Here is a 16,494-nt window from a genome sequence, read left to right as displayed (position 1 = left end):
AACTTAAACACGCGGAACGTCTTGCACAGTGGTTATCTAAATGAGAAGGAAAGCAGCATATACATAAAAATACTAGAAAACATAAGCAGATTGAAAAAGGAGAGGTTGATTTTGAAAGATTTACATGATTTTCAGCTCTTGTTCTGTGGGAAGTTTACAGAAATGGAAATAAATAACTACTTGCATATGATAGAAACCAAATAAAGTAGAATATAAACATGAGTAACACACACACACACACACAAGAAATATACTGTACAATAGGGCAAGGATGAATGTGTTCCGTTGAAAATACTGAAATGCACATAATACGTGGGGATACAGAAATGAAATAGGAATGCATACACAAAATGACGAAAAACCATACAGTAATAGGAATGTTAGTATGTGCAGCCTCAAATATCGATTCTGAATAACTTCTGGGTAGATATATGTAAATCGAAATAATAGGAGTAGCATTAGAAATATATGTAGCTAAATCTATCTATCTATCTATAGCCCGACGCCCTAATCCCGCAAAGGGTGGCCGCAGACAAAACGCCTCCAAGTCACTCTGTCACCCACCATTTGACTCCCCTCCCCCCAACTCACCCCCCGCTCCCTCATATACCTCTCAACTCCATCCCTCCACCTCATCCTCGGTCTACCCCTCCCTCTCCCTCCCTCCACCTCACCTACATACACCCTCTTAGTCAGTCTTTCATTCTCCACAAAATCATGTACTAAATATGATCTAAAAGACAGAATCTACGTCGTTTCCATCCTTTCATATTATTGTGAGGATAAGGAATAGTCTATATTTTACAAGCCATATATGAAATAAAGAAACAAGTCTGTGTTGATTACAAAATATTCTTCGGTAAAAAAGAAGGCAGCATAATTTCACACACTCTTAATTATGTTGTTTTCGCATCATTAAATCAGAGAATGCAGTATAATTTCATACACTCCTAAATTAATTATGTTGTTTTCCCATCATTATACCAGAGCATGCAGTATAAATTCTCACACAAATTAATTTTGCTGTTTTCGCATCATTAAACCAGAGAATGCAGTGTAATTTCATACACTCTTAAATTATGTTTTTACATCATTAAACCAGCTGAAATGGCACAATATGGCTTTTGTTTAGGGATGCATAAAGAGAATTAATTAAGTTTACCTAGAAATATGATGCTACTTTCTACGTTTTCTATAATTTCCCTTGATTGTTGACGTGATGTTGTGTTAAAGTGGATGTACAGATGTAGAGATATTTATACACTGCCTACGCCCTAACTTTAAAGTAAGATTATAAATAAACAAAACTTTAATATTTTTACGTAGTCTTTGTACAATTTATCTAAAACTAGTTGAGCATGAAAAATAAATCGGGCAACAATGCCTCGTCAATACAACCCTGACATAAATACACCAGCGTGTAAAACGTTTAATGGCGCACGGCAGGTGTGGTGCATTGTTCTTTTAAAATAGTGTGTTTGCGGTGGCTAGTGTTACGGTGAGGCAGTAAATCCGCCGGAAATATTGAGGCGGCATTGTGTAGGAGATGCGGAAGTGGGAATTGTCTGGGTGAGTATTATATCTGTTATAGGAAGGGGTGTAATTTCTTTCTCTTGGCGATGGGATGATTGAGGCTGGTGTACGAATTATCTGGGACTTTCTTTGGCAGGATTCACTGACAGTTATGACTAACTACCTATTGCAAGTACAGTTTGTTTTTGCTGGAACTACGAGGAAAGGAGATTGCAAAATTGTCACATTTCTCTGGGGACATCTTACCATTTCCTTTCGAGTTTAGGAGGCTTACTACCGATTGCGTCTCATTAACGGTATATTTGAATACTATTTACTTCTCTGGTATGTCACTTGTGTTGGTAGCAAAGACATACATTCCATAAATAACAAGTTTAAAAGAACTGTAGCTTACCTGATAACCTACAGAAGTTAACTGGTAAGGATGATGTGCTGCTTAGGAAACCTATTTTAATTGGCAGGATTATGAGCCTCGTACTTTCAAAACAAGGCAAAAAAAGCTTTTGATAGCCGCATGAAGCTCAACCGTATCCACTACCTCAACACATCCCAAAAGATTTCTTTTGTCTCAGAACACACTCTTCATACATACCACATGCATGCTCATGAAACTCTGCTGTTGTGATTTGTTGCATTTTATTCTTCATAGAAGGTAAATAATTCAGTGAGTGACACCGTTAGGAATGAATACTTGTTTTTGAAATATTATTAAATAATGAAGAAATCATATAACATCTTTGAATTATTCATTTGTGTTCAGTGCAATAAATATACTTTCCTAGGAAAAAGTTTGAAACATATGAATAATCCATCATGAGAATATACAGTAAACCTTGCCAAAAAGTGTTTTTTTCGGTTCCGAGGCCATATTTAGCTGCCTCTGTAGCACTAAGTTTTTCATGTATGACCAAATAACGTATAGATTTGGTAGAACTATGATAATACTTCATAAAATATATATTTTTAACACAGGAAACTAAGATATTGCTTGTTTAAAAGTAAGGACTTCTCGCTTGGAAAAGAAAAAAAGGTTTCTTTGATTAATTTTCACACTGTGCAAGTTAAACAACAAAATAGTCCTAGTTTTTTTTTTTTTTTATGTCCTGAGCACATTTCATTTTATTTCGGTAGGAATAAACAGATGGTGATGCTCAGAGTACACATTAAAAATGGCTAAAAAATTAAAATTTACCGGTAGCCCTGTTGGCCATACTTAAATATTCATAACTAGAAAAATTATTTGGAGTCCAGCTTTAGGATTTTGCATGGGTACATGGATTAAATAGAAGAATTTTCCTGAATTTTTTCAAGAAAATATGAACTGAGAAAAGTTCTCAGTTCAGGTTGAGTTGGTGTGGAGTGGCACACACACACACCTATATATATATATATATATATATATATATATATATATAGTTAGGTAGAAAATATCAGGAAAATGGTACCAGTGTTAACTGCGGTATTTGAGATATTCTTGTGTGGAATTTCTTACTTCTTCAGAATGCAGATATAGAAAGGGAAGTTTATAGTTGCCGTTTTGTATTGTAGGTCGTGAAATATGGAGAAATTGAGTAACGGTAGCAAAAATTTCCATAATTATCTACCTCAGTAACCCTCATTAAACCGATTAGCATTGAACATCCTTCAACCGTATACAATATTAATCCTCTTACAGATTTTTATTGTGAATGGAGGACACCTGTAATCTGGTGTACGGAAGTTTTTTTTATTTAAATGTTAGAGGAAAGGGACACAAATGTGCTTTAAGCTGTAAGGGAGAAAAAGAGATAAAAACAAAGGTACTCATTTCACACACACACACACACTAACGTTCTCTCTCTCTCTCTCTCTCTCTCTCTCTCTCTCTCTCTCTCTCCAAACACCCAGGAATCGCTTTATATAACAAGTGGGAGGTGTTAAGCTGCACATTTATCCTTGTATTGTTTTACGAGGTGAATATTAGAGCGCCGTACAGGTTTATGAATGTACTTATTGAAACGTTAATATGTTTGCAGGATAATTCGTGAATATAGTGTTTAGTTTAGAGCGGATCTTTCCATGTAGATGTGCATAATATTTCGTTGTGACTGCTGGTATATTTCATGCAGTCCCCTTGTTGTTATGTATCACCTTAACATCATCGTTGAAAAAAAAAATCATGTCATAAATTGTTTGTGACAAGACAGTGGTTTATATCATGTCATAAATGCCAGGAACGTCATAAATGTGAAATTTATGAATTCACGGAGGTACCTAATATAACTCAAGTACTGTATATTTGGGGGGAAAAAAAATTATTAGTGCATGAACATCTGCTTCAGGCAGTGTCCCACAATACTGTTTATTAATATTAGATTGGGGTAGATAAAAAATGTATTAATGTCAGATAAGGACAGGTAAAACTGAAATGTATTGATGTCAGATAAGGACAAATAAAACTAAAATGTATTGATGTCAGATAAGGACAGGTAAAACTAAAATGTATTGATGTCAGGTAAGGACAAGTAAAACTAAAATAGATTGATGCAAGATAATGACAAATTGTATTATGTCAGATAAGGACAAGTAAAACTAATGTGTATTGATGTCAGATAAGGACAAATAAAACTAAAATGTATTGATGTCAGTTAAGGACAAATAAAACTGAAATGAATCAATGCCACATAAGGACAAGTAAAACTAATGTGTATTGATGTCAGATAAAGACATATTAAACTAAAACGTATTGATGTCAGATAAGGACAAATAAAACTAAAATGTATTGATGTCAGATCAGGGCAAGTAGTTAAAACTAAAAATGTGTTTGTCAGAGAAGGACAAATGAAACTATAATGTATTGATGTCAGATAAGGACAAGTAAAACTAACATGTATTGATGTCAGACAAGGACAAGTAAAACTAAAATGTACCGGTATTGCTGTCAGATCAGGACAAGTAAAACTGAATTGTATTACTTAAGAGCAAGCCTTCATTACAATATAACTGGATGGTATTAAAACAAATTACCGGTATTACATTAATTAGTTGTAAAGGCTATTTATGGAAAGATAAAATGAACATAACACTATTCCTGGTTTGATGGAGAAGTATATAATCAAGTAAATTCATACGATGTATAGCACTGCCAAGATTATCTTAAATATACCGGTAGTCAGTTTCCCATTAATTTTTGAAAATCAAAAATAAATTTTAAATAAATATCTTGATATTCCTGAAGACTTAAAAAACTAAATAAACATTAAATCTCAAGAGCTGAAATCTTTACTTTTTTCGTGACACACTTCTTAATGATTTTATTCACATACTCACCTCTTAAGCCTCGTACCCGCCGCAGCTTTTTATGATTTTAGTTGATTTAAAGAATCACACAACTGCATCTCGTTGTGGGTTACCTTAGCTTTATATTTAGTATTTACGGTATGTAAGAAAATAAATGTTTTCTTGTGCATCGTTTTTATAATAGATAAGTAAATAAATAAAACGGTACATTAAAGTATGCATTTCGTACATTTATGACGCGTCTAAATAAAATTGCACGTCAGTATTTTTTTTTTTTACCATTCTTGACAGTTATGACGCGGTTAATGTCACAAAAGTTGCTGTTTTAACTCATGCCAAACCTGCATGTCATTCAGTATTTTCCCCATTATTGCACCACAAAATTATCATCATGGTCATCGTTTTACCACCACCACCATCACCACACATCATTATCCTTGTCCTCCTTATCATGCTACCAATTTCACTATCCTTTTTCCCTCACTAAAGTTTTTCTGAGCGTTTGGTGTGTACTGTATTTTTGCAAAAATTAATAATCTTTTCCGCAAGACCCACAAGCTTGAGCGGAAAAGAATATAATTAGCGGGTGTGTTTTTTTGTGTGTTTTTCCGTAATGATTGCACGAGCGGTCAGCAGTTGGGGAAAAAAAAATATGATTCGCGTGGTTGTTTTAGTGAAGATGTGGTCGTTTTGTGCGTTTTTCCTGGTAATTTTGCGGAAGTGGTTATGTTAGAGAGAGAGAGAGAGAGAACGGGGTCTCTCTTTATGGGCAGTTTTGCATTCGGTAAGTGATATGGTTATGTGGAATGAGAGAGAGAGAGAGAGAGAGAGAGAGAGAGAGAGAGAATTTTAGGTTATTATCCCTGTACCGGTACGGTATGTATTTTTACACACACACACACACACACACACACACACACACACACACACACACACACACACACACACAAAGATAAGTGAGTAGTGATTGCTTTTTATGCAGAGATCAAATCCCATTCCATTTAGTTGCCTGGACATACTCGTTTCAAAAGAGATGAGGTCGTAGTCAGGGGGAGAAACAGATATAAGAAGAGCGGCCCAGAATTGTCCATTTGTGTAAACGTGAGGTACAGTGTTAAAAATAGCATAGCAAATTGGTGGAACAGTGGCAGGTAATTGCATGACATACTTAACGTGTCGAGCAAAAAAATAAATAAATAAATAAAATATAAAAGTTATTTCCGAAATCTGTTGTTCCATTCTCTCTCTCTCTCTCTCTCTCTCTCTCTCTCTCAGGGGATTTAAACCATTAACTGTAACCTTCACAATAATCTTCGGCTTTGCATCCTTGTCTGTGCGTGTCTCTCCATGCACGTCAAAGATTTCATATCGTACCGAAGAATTGAATACCTTATACATGGAAGACTATGTGTGTAAAGGTGTTGGATTCGTTGTAAAGGTGTTGGATTCGTTTTAAAGGGTACGATATCCACATTGATATAAGATTTTCAGTATTATCGTATTTCTGGTTCCTCCCCTCTGTCAGTACGTGTCTGCCCAGGTATTATAGAGGCTTGAGAGTGTATATAAGGTATCAGCATGGTATAATTACAATATTTACGCGTTATTGAGGTAGGGTTTGTGTACGTTAATTATAGCGAGTTATGGTACATAGGTCAAGGAAAACGGGATATTTTTAAAAGTGGGAAGTAGATGGAAAAATAGAGAGGACTACTATGAATAAACAAGTATTTAAAGAGCGAGAGGACGCCCTGTGTGTGTGTGTGTGTGTGTGTGTGTGTGTGAGAGAGAGAGGGAGAGAGGGGGGGGATATTGAGGAAACTTTAATATGTTCTTGAGAGAGGGAGATTACGAGGAAACTTTGATACGGTATAAGGAGAGAGAGAGAGAGAGAGATGCAGTGTTGTGTAAACGGTGCTTGGAGTGTTGTCCCCTGCCTGTCTGTCTGTCTGTCTGTATGTGCTGATTGAGTGTCAGGAGGGGATGAGAAGGGTAAACAGACGAGAGAGAGAGAGAGAGAGAATTCAGACTAAAAAGGGAGGTGAAGGAGGAGGATAAAAATAAGTATGGAAGAGGGGCCTGAGGGGATCAGTGGAACAGCGGTAATATTACTGAACCCGTAATTGTGTGGTCGCTGGTTCGAATCCCGGGCAAATCACGGCGGTCATTATTCGGAATTAAACCCTTCAGTACGAGAGGCCGGTACGCTCCATATAATCGCATGACAGTAAAAAGAAATGGAGAAAAACATTGGCAGTAAAAAGAAATGAAGAAAATCGTCGTTGTGAAGGGATTATTATTGTATTTTTTTAGTTTATTTTCTGTGTATCTGATTTATTTATTGTCTTTTATTTATTTATCTTTTATTTTCTCATATATACTGAAGGGTATGGCATGGCGGCAGTATAAGACAAAATTTTGGTGGTGTAGATGTTTGTGTTCTGACCGTAGTGAGTTTGTTTTCATCTGACGGAACTGGGCAGACTCAATAACCTTGGTATTAATTCGTGGTTGCAAGACATCCCCCGAGCTGTAGGTGTGGGGTGTGAGTGGCCTTCATCCCCTGGTAGTCACATTGTCCCGCCCTTGTGACTGCACCGAGCCATCAAGTAAACATGTAGAGCCGGGGATCTTCTTAGCTAGAATCTCTCTCTCTCTCTCTCTCTCTCTCTCTCTCTCTGTCAACTTCCGGCACATCCTGTATATATAGAAGCGTAAATAGAAGAGAAATGAAGACAGCAGGATGAATACGTGGATTGATAGGCGATGATTGATGATGATGATGCCTAGGTCCACGAGAATGTGCCCTCGTGGTTGGTTCAGTGTAGTCCCGGACCTCTCCACTAGGATGGCGTTAACACCAGACCGGCATAATTCAGGATGGAAAGGGGAAAGGCGTTTACAGGAGAGGACCCAGGGATTTCTAGTCATTTTGTGTGTGTGTGTGTGTGTGTGTGTGTGTGTGTGTGTGTGTGTGTGTGTGTGTGTGTGTGTGAGAGAGAGAGAGAGAGAGAGACGTAAGTAGGTAGGTGAGTGTGGTAGGTAGGTTAGGAATAAGGAAGGCAGGGTAAGTAGGGAGTGAGGGAGGGAGGTTGGGAAGAAGGCAGAGTTAGTAGACAGGCAGGCAGGTAGGTAGGTAGAGAGGGTGGAAGGCAAGATAAGTAGACAGTTGGGTAGATAGGTAGGAAGGAATGGAAGGTAAGATGGTAGATAGTATAAGGAGATATGTAGGTATGATAAGTAATTAGGTACAGTTGGTAGGTAAGTAGGGAGGGAGGCAGGATAGGTAGGTAGGCAGGTAAGTAGTCAGTTCAGGTAAGTAGGCGGCCCAGGTAAGTAGGGGGAGGGGGAGTGAGAGAGGCAGAAGGAGACACAATATTTAAAGCAGATATTCCCAGGACGAACAGAGGCTCCGAGTGGTGTAGTTTAGGTGCGGGGAGAGAGTACATTTTTTTTTTCCCAGGTTGAACTATTTTGGGGTCTGTCTGTCTGTATGTCTGTCTGTCTGTCTCTCTCTCTCTCTCTCTCTCTCTCTCTCTCACTTGTTTTTCGCATTTCCAATTTCTATCAAGTGCCTTTTTGTTTGTTTTTCTCCGCCCATTCCCCTCCTCACTCTCTCCCTCCTCTCCTCCTCCTCCTCTCTTTCTCTCTCCTCCTTTCCTCTTTTTCCTCTGCCTGTCTCTCCCCTCCCTTCCTCGTCCTCCTCCTCCTCCTCCTCCTCCTCCTCCTCCTCCTCCGTCTCTCCCCTTCCTTCCTCCTCTCCCTCCTCCTCCTCACCTCTCTCTGCTCACCGTTCCTCCTCCTCATTCTCATCCTCAGTCCCCAGCTCCCTCTCTCCCCTCTCCTCTTCCTCCTCCCTCCAATATTTGCTCGCCCCCCACTCCACCCTCCCCGAATATTTCATGAGGTAGTTTAAGGGAAGGAGGCTTTGGAATTTTCTCAGAGCCATCTATTGGAGGGATCTTACATCACGGGAGTTTTGCCAGAGTTTCCAATCTGACAGTTTAGATGATTCGTTGAGAGAGAGAGAGAGAGAGAGGGAGGGAGGGAAGGAGGGAGGTGGATGGGTGAGAATGGGTTACTCTTCCGATGACGTACTAAACCGGGGTGCCTTCTAGTGGTGGCACTGATACAGCTGAGCGGTGGGGCTGCCTGGTTATACAGCCGAAGGAGGGCAGGCACAGAAAACGACAGAAAAGATGAAGGAAGAAGTAGGCAACATTACGTCCAGTGAGTGGATGGTAGTCGCCCCACTTACCACCTTCATCTAGAGGTAGCAAAAAAATAAAAAAATAAATGAATAATAAAGTCATCTGATTCAAGAGGTTAGTTAATGGGTAGGAATGAGTACTGGGGTCGTATTCTAGATGGCTTTGGAGATTTCGTAACACTCTTTCCTTTGCGATTTATTCTGCCCATTACTCCTTAGTATTTTCGTGTTTGTTATTGATGGAAAGTGTGTCTATATTAAAGCCAACAATGTCATCTGTAGTACGGGTTTATTTGCGCTGGGATGAGTGAATAAGAATTGAGTAGGCGAGTAGGAATGAATGGCCGGAAGTGAGTGAATGAGTGAGAATGAATGAGTAGTAGTAGTTTAATGAGTGAGTAAGGATGGATGAATGAGTGAGAATAAATCATGGTGTGTATGACTAACAAAGATGAATAGCAGTGATGGAATGGGTGAATAGGAATGAGTGAGTGGTGAGTGACAGGCGTCCGTTATCTCATCGGGTAAGGAAGCTCCCTGACACCTCTTCCTTAGCGATTTATTTTTGGATATGAGTGTAGAAGAATTTTAAGTAACAGAAGAGAACGGTTAGGTGTAATGAACAAAATAAATCGCTCAGGAAGAGGTGTTAGGGAGCTTCCACCACTGACGAGAATACGAGTCAGGGAGAGATGGATTTGGTGAGTGAGTAGGAATTGGTGAATAATTTTGAGTTGGAAGGACGAGGAGGAATAGGTTGGGTGGGTATTGGTTGGTTAAGAGTAAGAAAGGATGGATAGAGATGAGTGAAGAGGTTTGGGAGAGGATAAAGATTAAGACTCTCTCTCTCTCTCTCTCTCTCTCTCAAAACCATCTGTGTTCTCCCCTTATACCCATTGCGGCATTAGGAGGGAGAGAGAGAGAGAGTGTGTGTAATAGATAGATAGATAGGTAGGTAGATCTAGAGAGAGAGAGAGGTGGAGGAATAGATGAGAAGAAATGAGAATGAAATCATGTAGGTTGTATGAGAGAGAGAGAGAGAGAGAGAGGAGGGGGAATTAGAGCAAAAATAGCGCACTGGCGTGAGAGGAGGAGGTAAGAAAGCAGCAGAAATGTTAAAGAAAGTTGTGGGAGTTGGGCGTGTACATGGATGTGTGTATGCGGGTGTATGAACTTGTGGGTGCGTGTGTGTGTATGTGTATCATGAGTGTGTACGTAGATTCAAGTAGGTGGATGTGTGCTTGGGTGTATGAGTACGTGTACATGGTTGTGTATGAACGTATATTAGTGACTAGAGCCTGTGTGTATGTGTATGAGAGTGAGTGTACGTGTGTATGTGTTCGTGGGTATGTCTATGTGTATCTGTACGATGGTGTGTGTACATAAAGTATTTGGTATGTTTTTGTTTAATGTGTACGTGTATGTATGTATTTATGTACAGTATGTGCGTATATTGGGTAAAGAAGGTCTAGGTTTGTGTGTGTGTGTGTGTGTGTGTGTGTAGGAGAGTACGTGTGTTGGTGTGAGTGTAGGTGTGACAAGGCAAGTGTGTGTCTTATTGCTGATAGCCCTACGTCAGTATACTCTCTCTCTCTCTCTCTCTCTCTCTCTCTCTCTCTCTCTCTCTTTCTCTCTCTCACACACACACACACACACACACACACACACACACACACACACACACGAGAGAGAGAGAGAGAGAGAAAGTAAGAAAGCTGAGTAATGGATCCAGTGAAACGCGTCTGCATAGTTTATTGGCTATCTAAAAGTGAAGAGGTTGATATGTATTGGTAGGTTATGTGTATGTTGAATAAATAAAGCACACACACACACACACACACACACACACACACACACACACACACACACACACACACACACACACACACACACACACACACACACACACACACAGGAGAGACTTCGAAGTGATCGATAGGAAGATAAAGATAGATGGACAGAAATTAAATCTAAATGTTAAGTAAAAAAAAAAAAAAAGCTTGGTATTGTTGATGTAAAAGAGCAGGTAAACATTGGAAGCCGAAAATGTGGGAAGAATATATGAACTATTTATTTTTTTGGTTTAGATGTGGCGTGAAGTTTGGAAATTATGTTGTGTCGTAGTGTACGTGAGATCGGAGAAAGATTGATAGTCATAGGCAAGAGGAGGGTTAATATTCCAGATAGAGGATAAAGATTGATAATGTGAGACAGGAAGAAGATGATAGTCAGAGCTAGATATACGGGTATGTTTAATAGAGGTCAGGTTTGTGATGTGTTTGTTATATGACATTAGTAAAAGAAGGGGGTAGCCTATGTATGGTTTATGTTGAGAAGACAGGGAAGGAGGAGTGAAAATATATATCTCTCTGTCAGTCAGTCTGTCATTTTGTCTATCCGTCTATCTATTTATCTATCTGTCTGTCTATCTATGTAAAGGCAGTTGGTAGGAATGGGGGCTGTGTCAAACCATTTGGTGTTGAATCTCTCTCTCTCTCTCTTTCTCTCTCTCAGTCATTAAGTTTAGTAGCAACACAGTAAATACAACGCCAGTAATACAGATGATTTTTAAATTATGGAGAGTGGGGTGGGAAAAATAAATTGGGTTAGAACGTGATTGAATTTCAAGGCTGTGGTATGGAAATGGGTTGGACTGCGGGGTTATCTGCCACAGGGAAGGGTATTGTGTGGTAGTGGTTGTGGTAGTTGTGGTAGTGATTGGTGGTGTGGTAGGACAGTGTGGTTGTGGTGGTGATGGTTGTGGTAGTAAGGGTATTGTGTGGTAGGACAGTGTGGTAGTGGTTGTGGTAGTTGTAGTGATTGGTAGTGTGGTAGGAAAGTGTGGTAGCGGTGGTGATGGTTGTGGTAGTGATTGGTGATGTTGTAGGAAAGTGTGGTAGCGGTGGAGATGGTTGTGGTAGTGATTGGTGGTGTGGTGGTTGAGGTGGCTGGTGGTTTTGTGGTAGTGTAGTTGAACTAGTTATAGTAGTAGTAGTGATAGTAGTAGTAGTAGTAGTAGTAGTAAAACCAGGAGAGTTGATATAGCTGTTGCAGTAGTTATAGTACTAGTTGTAGTAAAGGAGAGAGTCGAAACATTATTATTATTATTATTATTATTATTATTATTATTGTTAGTATTGTTGCTAATAGTAGTAGTAGTGCAGTAGTAACAGCAGCAACAGGGGGCATGGTACCGTAGTAGCAGTAGTAGTAGTAGTGGTGGTGGTGGTGGTGGTAGTTGTAGTGGTGGCGGTGATAGTGATGGTGGTGGCGGCAGTAATGGTGTGGATGGGATGGGTCTATAAGGGCGGGATTGCCGGGGATTTTAGCCAGAATTTCACACCCATTGACGCCTAGGCATTTTGGTTGGCTGTATTTTCTCACTTTTCTGTGTTTGTACGTCTTTTCTTGGTGTGTGTGTGTGTGTGTGTGTGTGTGTGTGTGTGTGTGTTCTGATTTCTTCCCTTGTTAGCTATTCTCTCTCTCTCTCTCTCTCTCTCTCTCTCTCGACCCAATACAGTCAGGCTGGACCGCATATCCATTCATTTGCGTAGAAAGTAGAGGGAAGTGGAGAAAAAGTGGAGGGATTGGAGAGAAATTGGAGGGAATGGAGAGAAAGTGGAGGGAATGGAGAGAAAGTGGAGGCAAGTAGAGAGAACGTGGAGGGAAGTAGAGAGAAGGTGGAAGAAAGTGAAGGAGCGGAGAGACGGTGGAGGAAAGTGGAAGGAAGTGGATAAAAGAGCAAAGTAAGTGGAGGAAAGTGGAGGGAAATTGAGAGAAAGGGCAAGGAAGATGGGAGATGTAAATGGAAGGTGGAAGGAAGTGGAGAGAGAGAGAGAGAGAGAAAAAAAAAAACAGACTTAAAATTCTACGGTATCCTCACACCGCTTTTCACTTTCATGTTTTCAAACTCGATTTCCATTTAAATAATCAGAATTAATATGAAGAATAGACAGATAAACACAGCAAACAAGCGAACAGAGGACTAACAAACAGGGAAATACGCAGACAGGAAGACTAACAAAGAAAAAACAAGAAAAACAAGACAGACAGGCAGACAAAAACAAACAATAAAGAGCAGGAACATTACTAGAAAACAATGAAAAAATAAGTAAAGCAGACAAAACTAAGAAAATGAAAAAAGCTTAAAAACAAACAAAATCAAAGAAAAAATCTAATCATTTTTCCTGCCACCCATCTTTCAGGATTTAGAAATTCTCTCTCTCTCTCTCTCTCTCTCTCTCTCTCTCTCTCTCTCTCTCTCTCTCTCTCTCTCTCTCTCTCTCTCTCTCCTATAAAATAAATCTTGAGAGTGTTGGTCCCTCTTATAGGGGTGAAGAGCCCCATAAATACCCATGCAATCTCGTCCTTGTGGTCTGTGGTGGTCACATTGGTATTGCTGCTACTACTACTTCTACTACTACTACTTCTACTTCTACTACTACTACTACTACTACTACTACATCTACTTCTACTGCTGTACTATTGCTACCATCAGTGTCTATACTGTTACTATTACTTTACTATTACCACTACCACCTACCACTACAACCACATTTTCTACCACCGCTACTACTCCCTAATACTTCATATTACTACTTCTTATACTATAATTCTTATACTATAATTCTTATACTATAATTCTTATACTATAATTCTTATACTATAATTCTTATACTATAATTCTACTACTACCACCACCACCACCACCACCACCACCACCACTGCTGCCTATAATAATGGTAACAATAATAATAATAATAATAATAATAATAATAATAATAATAATAATTCTGCTATTGCTACGCCTACTTTTTGAGAGAGAGAGAGAGAGAGAGAGATTCATATACCTTTTTCTTCATTACATCAATACTCACAAACCACGGATCCCACTGTTGTTGTTGTTGTTGTTGTTGATTTACTTACCTGGAAAGAAAGAGAAATAGTTTTAAAGTCACAGGTTTGACAGAGAGAGAGAGAGAGAGAGAGAGAGAGAGAGAGAGATGATTTGTAGCCCTGTATATTCCTGGTACTGTACAATGCAAAAACTCAGATAGGATTTTCTTTTTTTGTTATATTTTTCTTGGGCTGTGTGTGTGTGTGTGTGTGTGTGTATGTGTGTGTGTGTGTGTGTATCTTCTGTGCATGTGCTTGTGTCGGTATTAAGCTAACTGTGTGTATTTCGTTTATGTGTTTGATTTTTAAGACTGTGTCATGTTTAGGTGTGTGTGTGTGTGTGTGTGTGTGTGTATCTTCTGTGCATGTGCTTGTGTCGGTATTAAGCTATCTGTGTGTATTTCGTTTATGTGTTTGATTTTTAAGACTGTGTCATGTTTAGGTGTGTGTGTGTGTGTGTGTGTGTGTGTGTGTGTGTGTGTGTGTGTGTGTATCTTCTGTGCATGTGCTTGTGTCGGTATTAAGCTATCTGTGTGTATTTCGTTTATGTGCATGATTTTTAAGACTGTGTTATGTTTAGGGATGTGTGTGTGTGTGTGTGTGTGTGTGTGTGTGTGTGTGTGTGTGTGTGTGTGTGTGTGTGTGTGTGGACAAGACATATCCATTATCGTGTTATGTAAATTCTTTCACGTTGCCTTTTTGCTCAAGAAGTAAAAGGGAAGGATTTCTTTCTCCTCCACTTCCTTCTCTCCTTCTCCTCCTCCTCCTCTTCCTCTTCTTCTTCGTCTTCGTTTCCTCCTCCTCCTCCTCCTCCTCCTCCTCCTCCTCCTCCATGAACCTTGGAAGGAGAAGGATAAGAGAGGAGTAGGAGGAGGAGGAAGAGGAGGGAGATAAGAAAGAGGAGGAGGAGAGTGAGGTATATGAGAGAAGAGGAAGATAAGACGGCGGAGAGACAGGGAGGTATATTGGCGTCTTGAGAGAGAGAAAGAGGGAGAGGGGGGGGGAAGGGATGAATGCTGTGGTTTTAGTAAGAATAATGCTGTGATGAAAATTTTAAATCTCTCTCTCTCTCTCTCTCTCTCTCTCTCTCTCTCTCTCTCTCTCTCTCTCTCTCTCACATCCCATCCTATCCCATCCCCCTCGATCATCCCTCTCCTTTCTCCCATATCCTTCTCACTCTTATCCCTTCCTGTCTTATTCTCTCCCTCTTCCTCCCTCTCTCTCCCTCCCCTCCCCTCCCCTCCCCTCCCTCTTGCAACACCCTTAAGGCCTTGCAGTCTTCTTGTTGCAAAGCTTTTCACAAGATCAGGGGAGGGGAGGGGAGGAAGAGGAGGGAGAGGGAGAGGGAGGAGGAGGGAGAGGGAGGCGGAAGGAGATTAAGGAGAGGGGATGGAGATAAAGGGGAGGAAAGGGAAAGAGGGGAGGAGAAAGAGAGAGAGGGGAGGGAGGAGGAGAAGGGAGGGTGAGGAGGGGAATTGGAGGAAAGAAAGGGAAGAGAGGGGGGTAGAGATAAATGAAAAGGAGGGGGGGGAGAGAGAGAGAGAGAGAGGGTGGGGAAGAAAGCTGTGTTCTTGTGAGTACCAGGAAAAAGGGCAAGTGCGTGCGTGTGAGTGCGAGAGAATAAGTGTGTGCGTGCGTGCGTGCGGGCCCTGTGTTAAGAAGGCGAGGTGGGGAAATGCTATCACTGGGGAAAGGTCAGCGTGTTTACTCTCTCTCTCTCTCTCTCTCTCTCTCTCTCTCTTTCAATTTTTGTTACTTTTAATTTATTGACAATCTTTATAGGCAATTATTTTTCTCTGTCTATCTGTTTATCTATCTGTCTGTCTATGTGTTTCTGTCTATATATACGTCTGTGTCTGGTTCTATCTCTCTGTCTGTCTGTCTGTTTGCCTGTCTGTTTCTCTATGTCTGTCTGTCTGTCCGTATACCTGTCTGTGTCTGGCTCTTATCGCTGTCTATCTCTCTGTCTGCCTGTCTGTGTTTCTGTATGTCTGTCTGTCTGTCTATCTATCTACCTATCTATCTACCTGTATTTTCTTTACCCGGTATGTACCACGCTTTAAATTGCAGACACCTTAAGGAAAATATGTTATTTTCTCTCAAACTTTTCACTCAGAATTTATCGGATCAGAGAGAGAGGGGGGGGGGAGTGGAAGGGGATGAGAGGAGGAGAAAAGAAGGGAAAGGGAAGATGAATGATAGTATAGGGGAGAGGAGAGAGGGGAGAAAGAGAGAAGGAACGGAGAGGTAAAAGAGAACAGAGAGGAAAGAAAAGAGAAAATTTGAGAGGAGGAGAGAAGGGAGGAGGAGGAAGGAGATGGAGGAAATTAAGAAAAGAAGTAAGGGAAAGAATGGGAAAGGAAGGGAAGGGTAGGGAAAGGAGGATAAAGGAAAGGAAAATTGGATTAAAGAGGAGGGATAAGGGAAAAAGGAGTGAGGGAAGGTAAGAGAGAGAGAGAGAGATGGGAAGGGAAGAGAGGAAAGTGGAGAGGAAGGGAGGAGCTGGATGAAAGATGAGAAGGGGAGAGAGAGAGAGAGGGAGGGGAGGTGTGTGTTGTAGTGGTGGTGATGTTATT

The 16,494-nt window shown here is 40.2% G+C and overlaps 1 protein-coding gene across 3 annotated transcripts in view; it reads right to left on the bottom strand.

Moving 5' to 3' along the window:
* The window catches only part of LOC145410059 (sodium/calcium exchanger 1-like), a 238,962-nt gene that overhangs the window by 55,607 nt on the left and 166,861 nt on the right, over nt 1-16,494 (bottom strand). The gene's annotated exons all lie outside the window — the stretch shown is intronic.

This window comes from Coenobita brevimanus, chromosome 84 (assembly GCF_032717465.1).
Source record: "Coenobita brevimanus isolate Jiangsu-jjx chromosome 84, ASM3271746v2, whole genome shotgun sequence".
Lineage (NCBI taxonomy): Eukaryota > Metazoa > Arthropoda > Malacostraca > Decapoda > Coenobitidae > Coenobita > Coenobita brevimanus.
The sequence above is the reverse complement of the archived record's forward strand: the minus strand, read 5'-3'. Positions and strand labels throughout refer to the sequence as shown.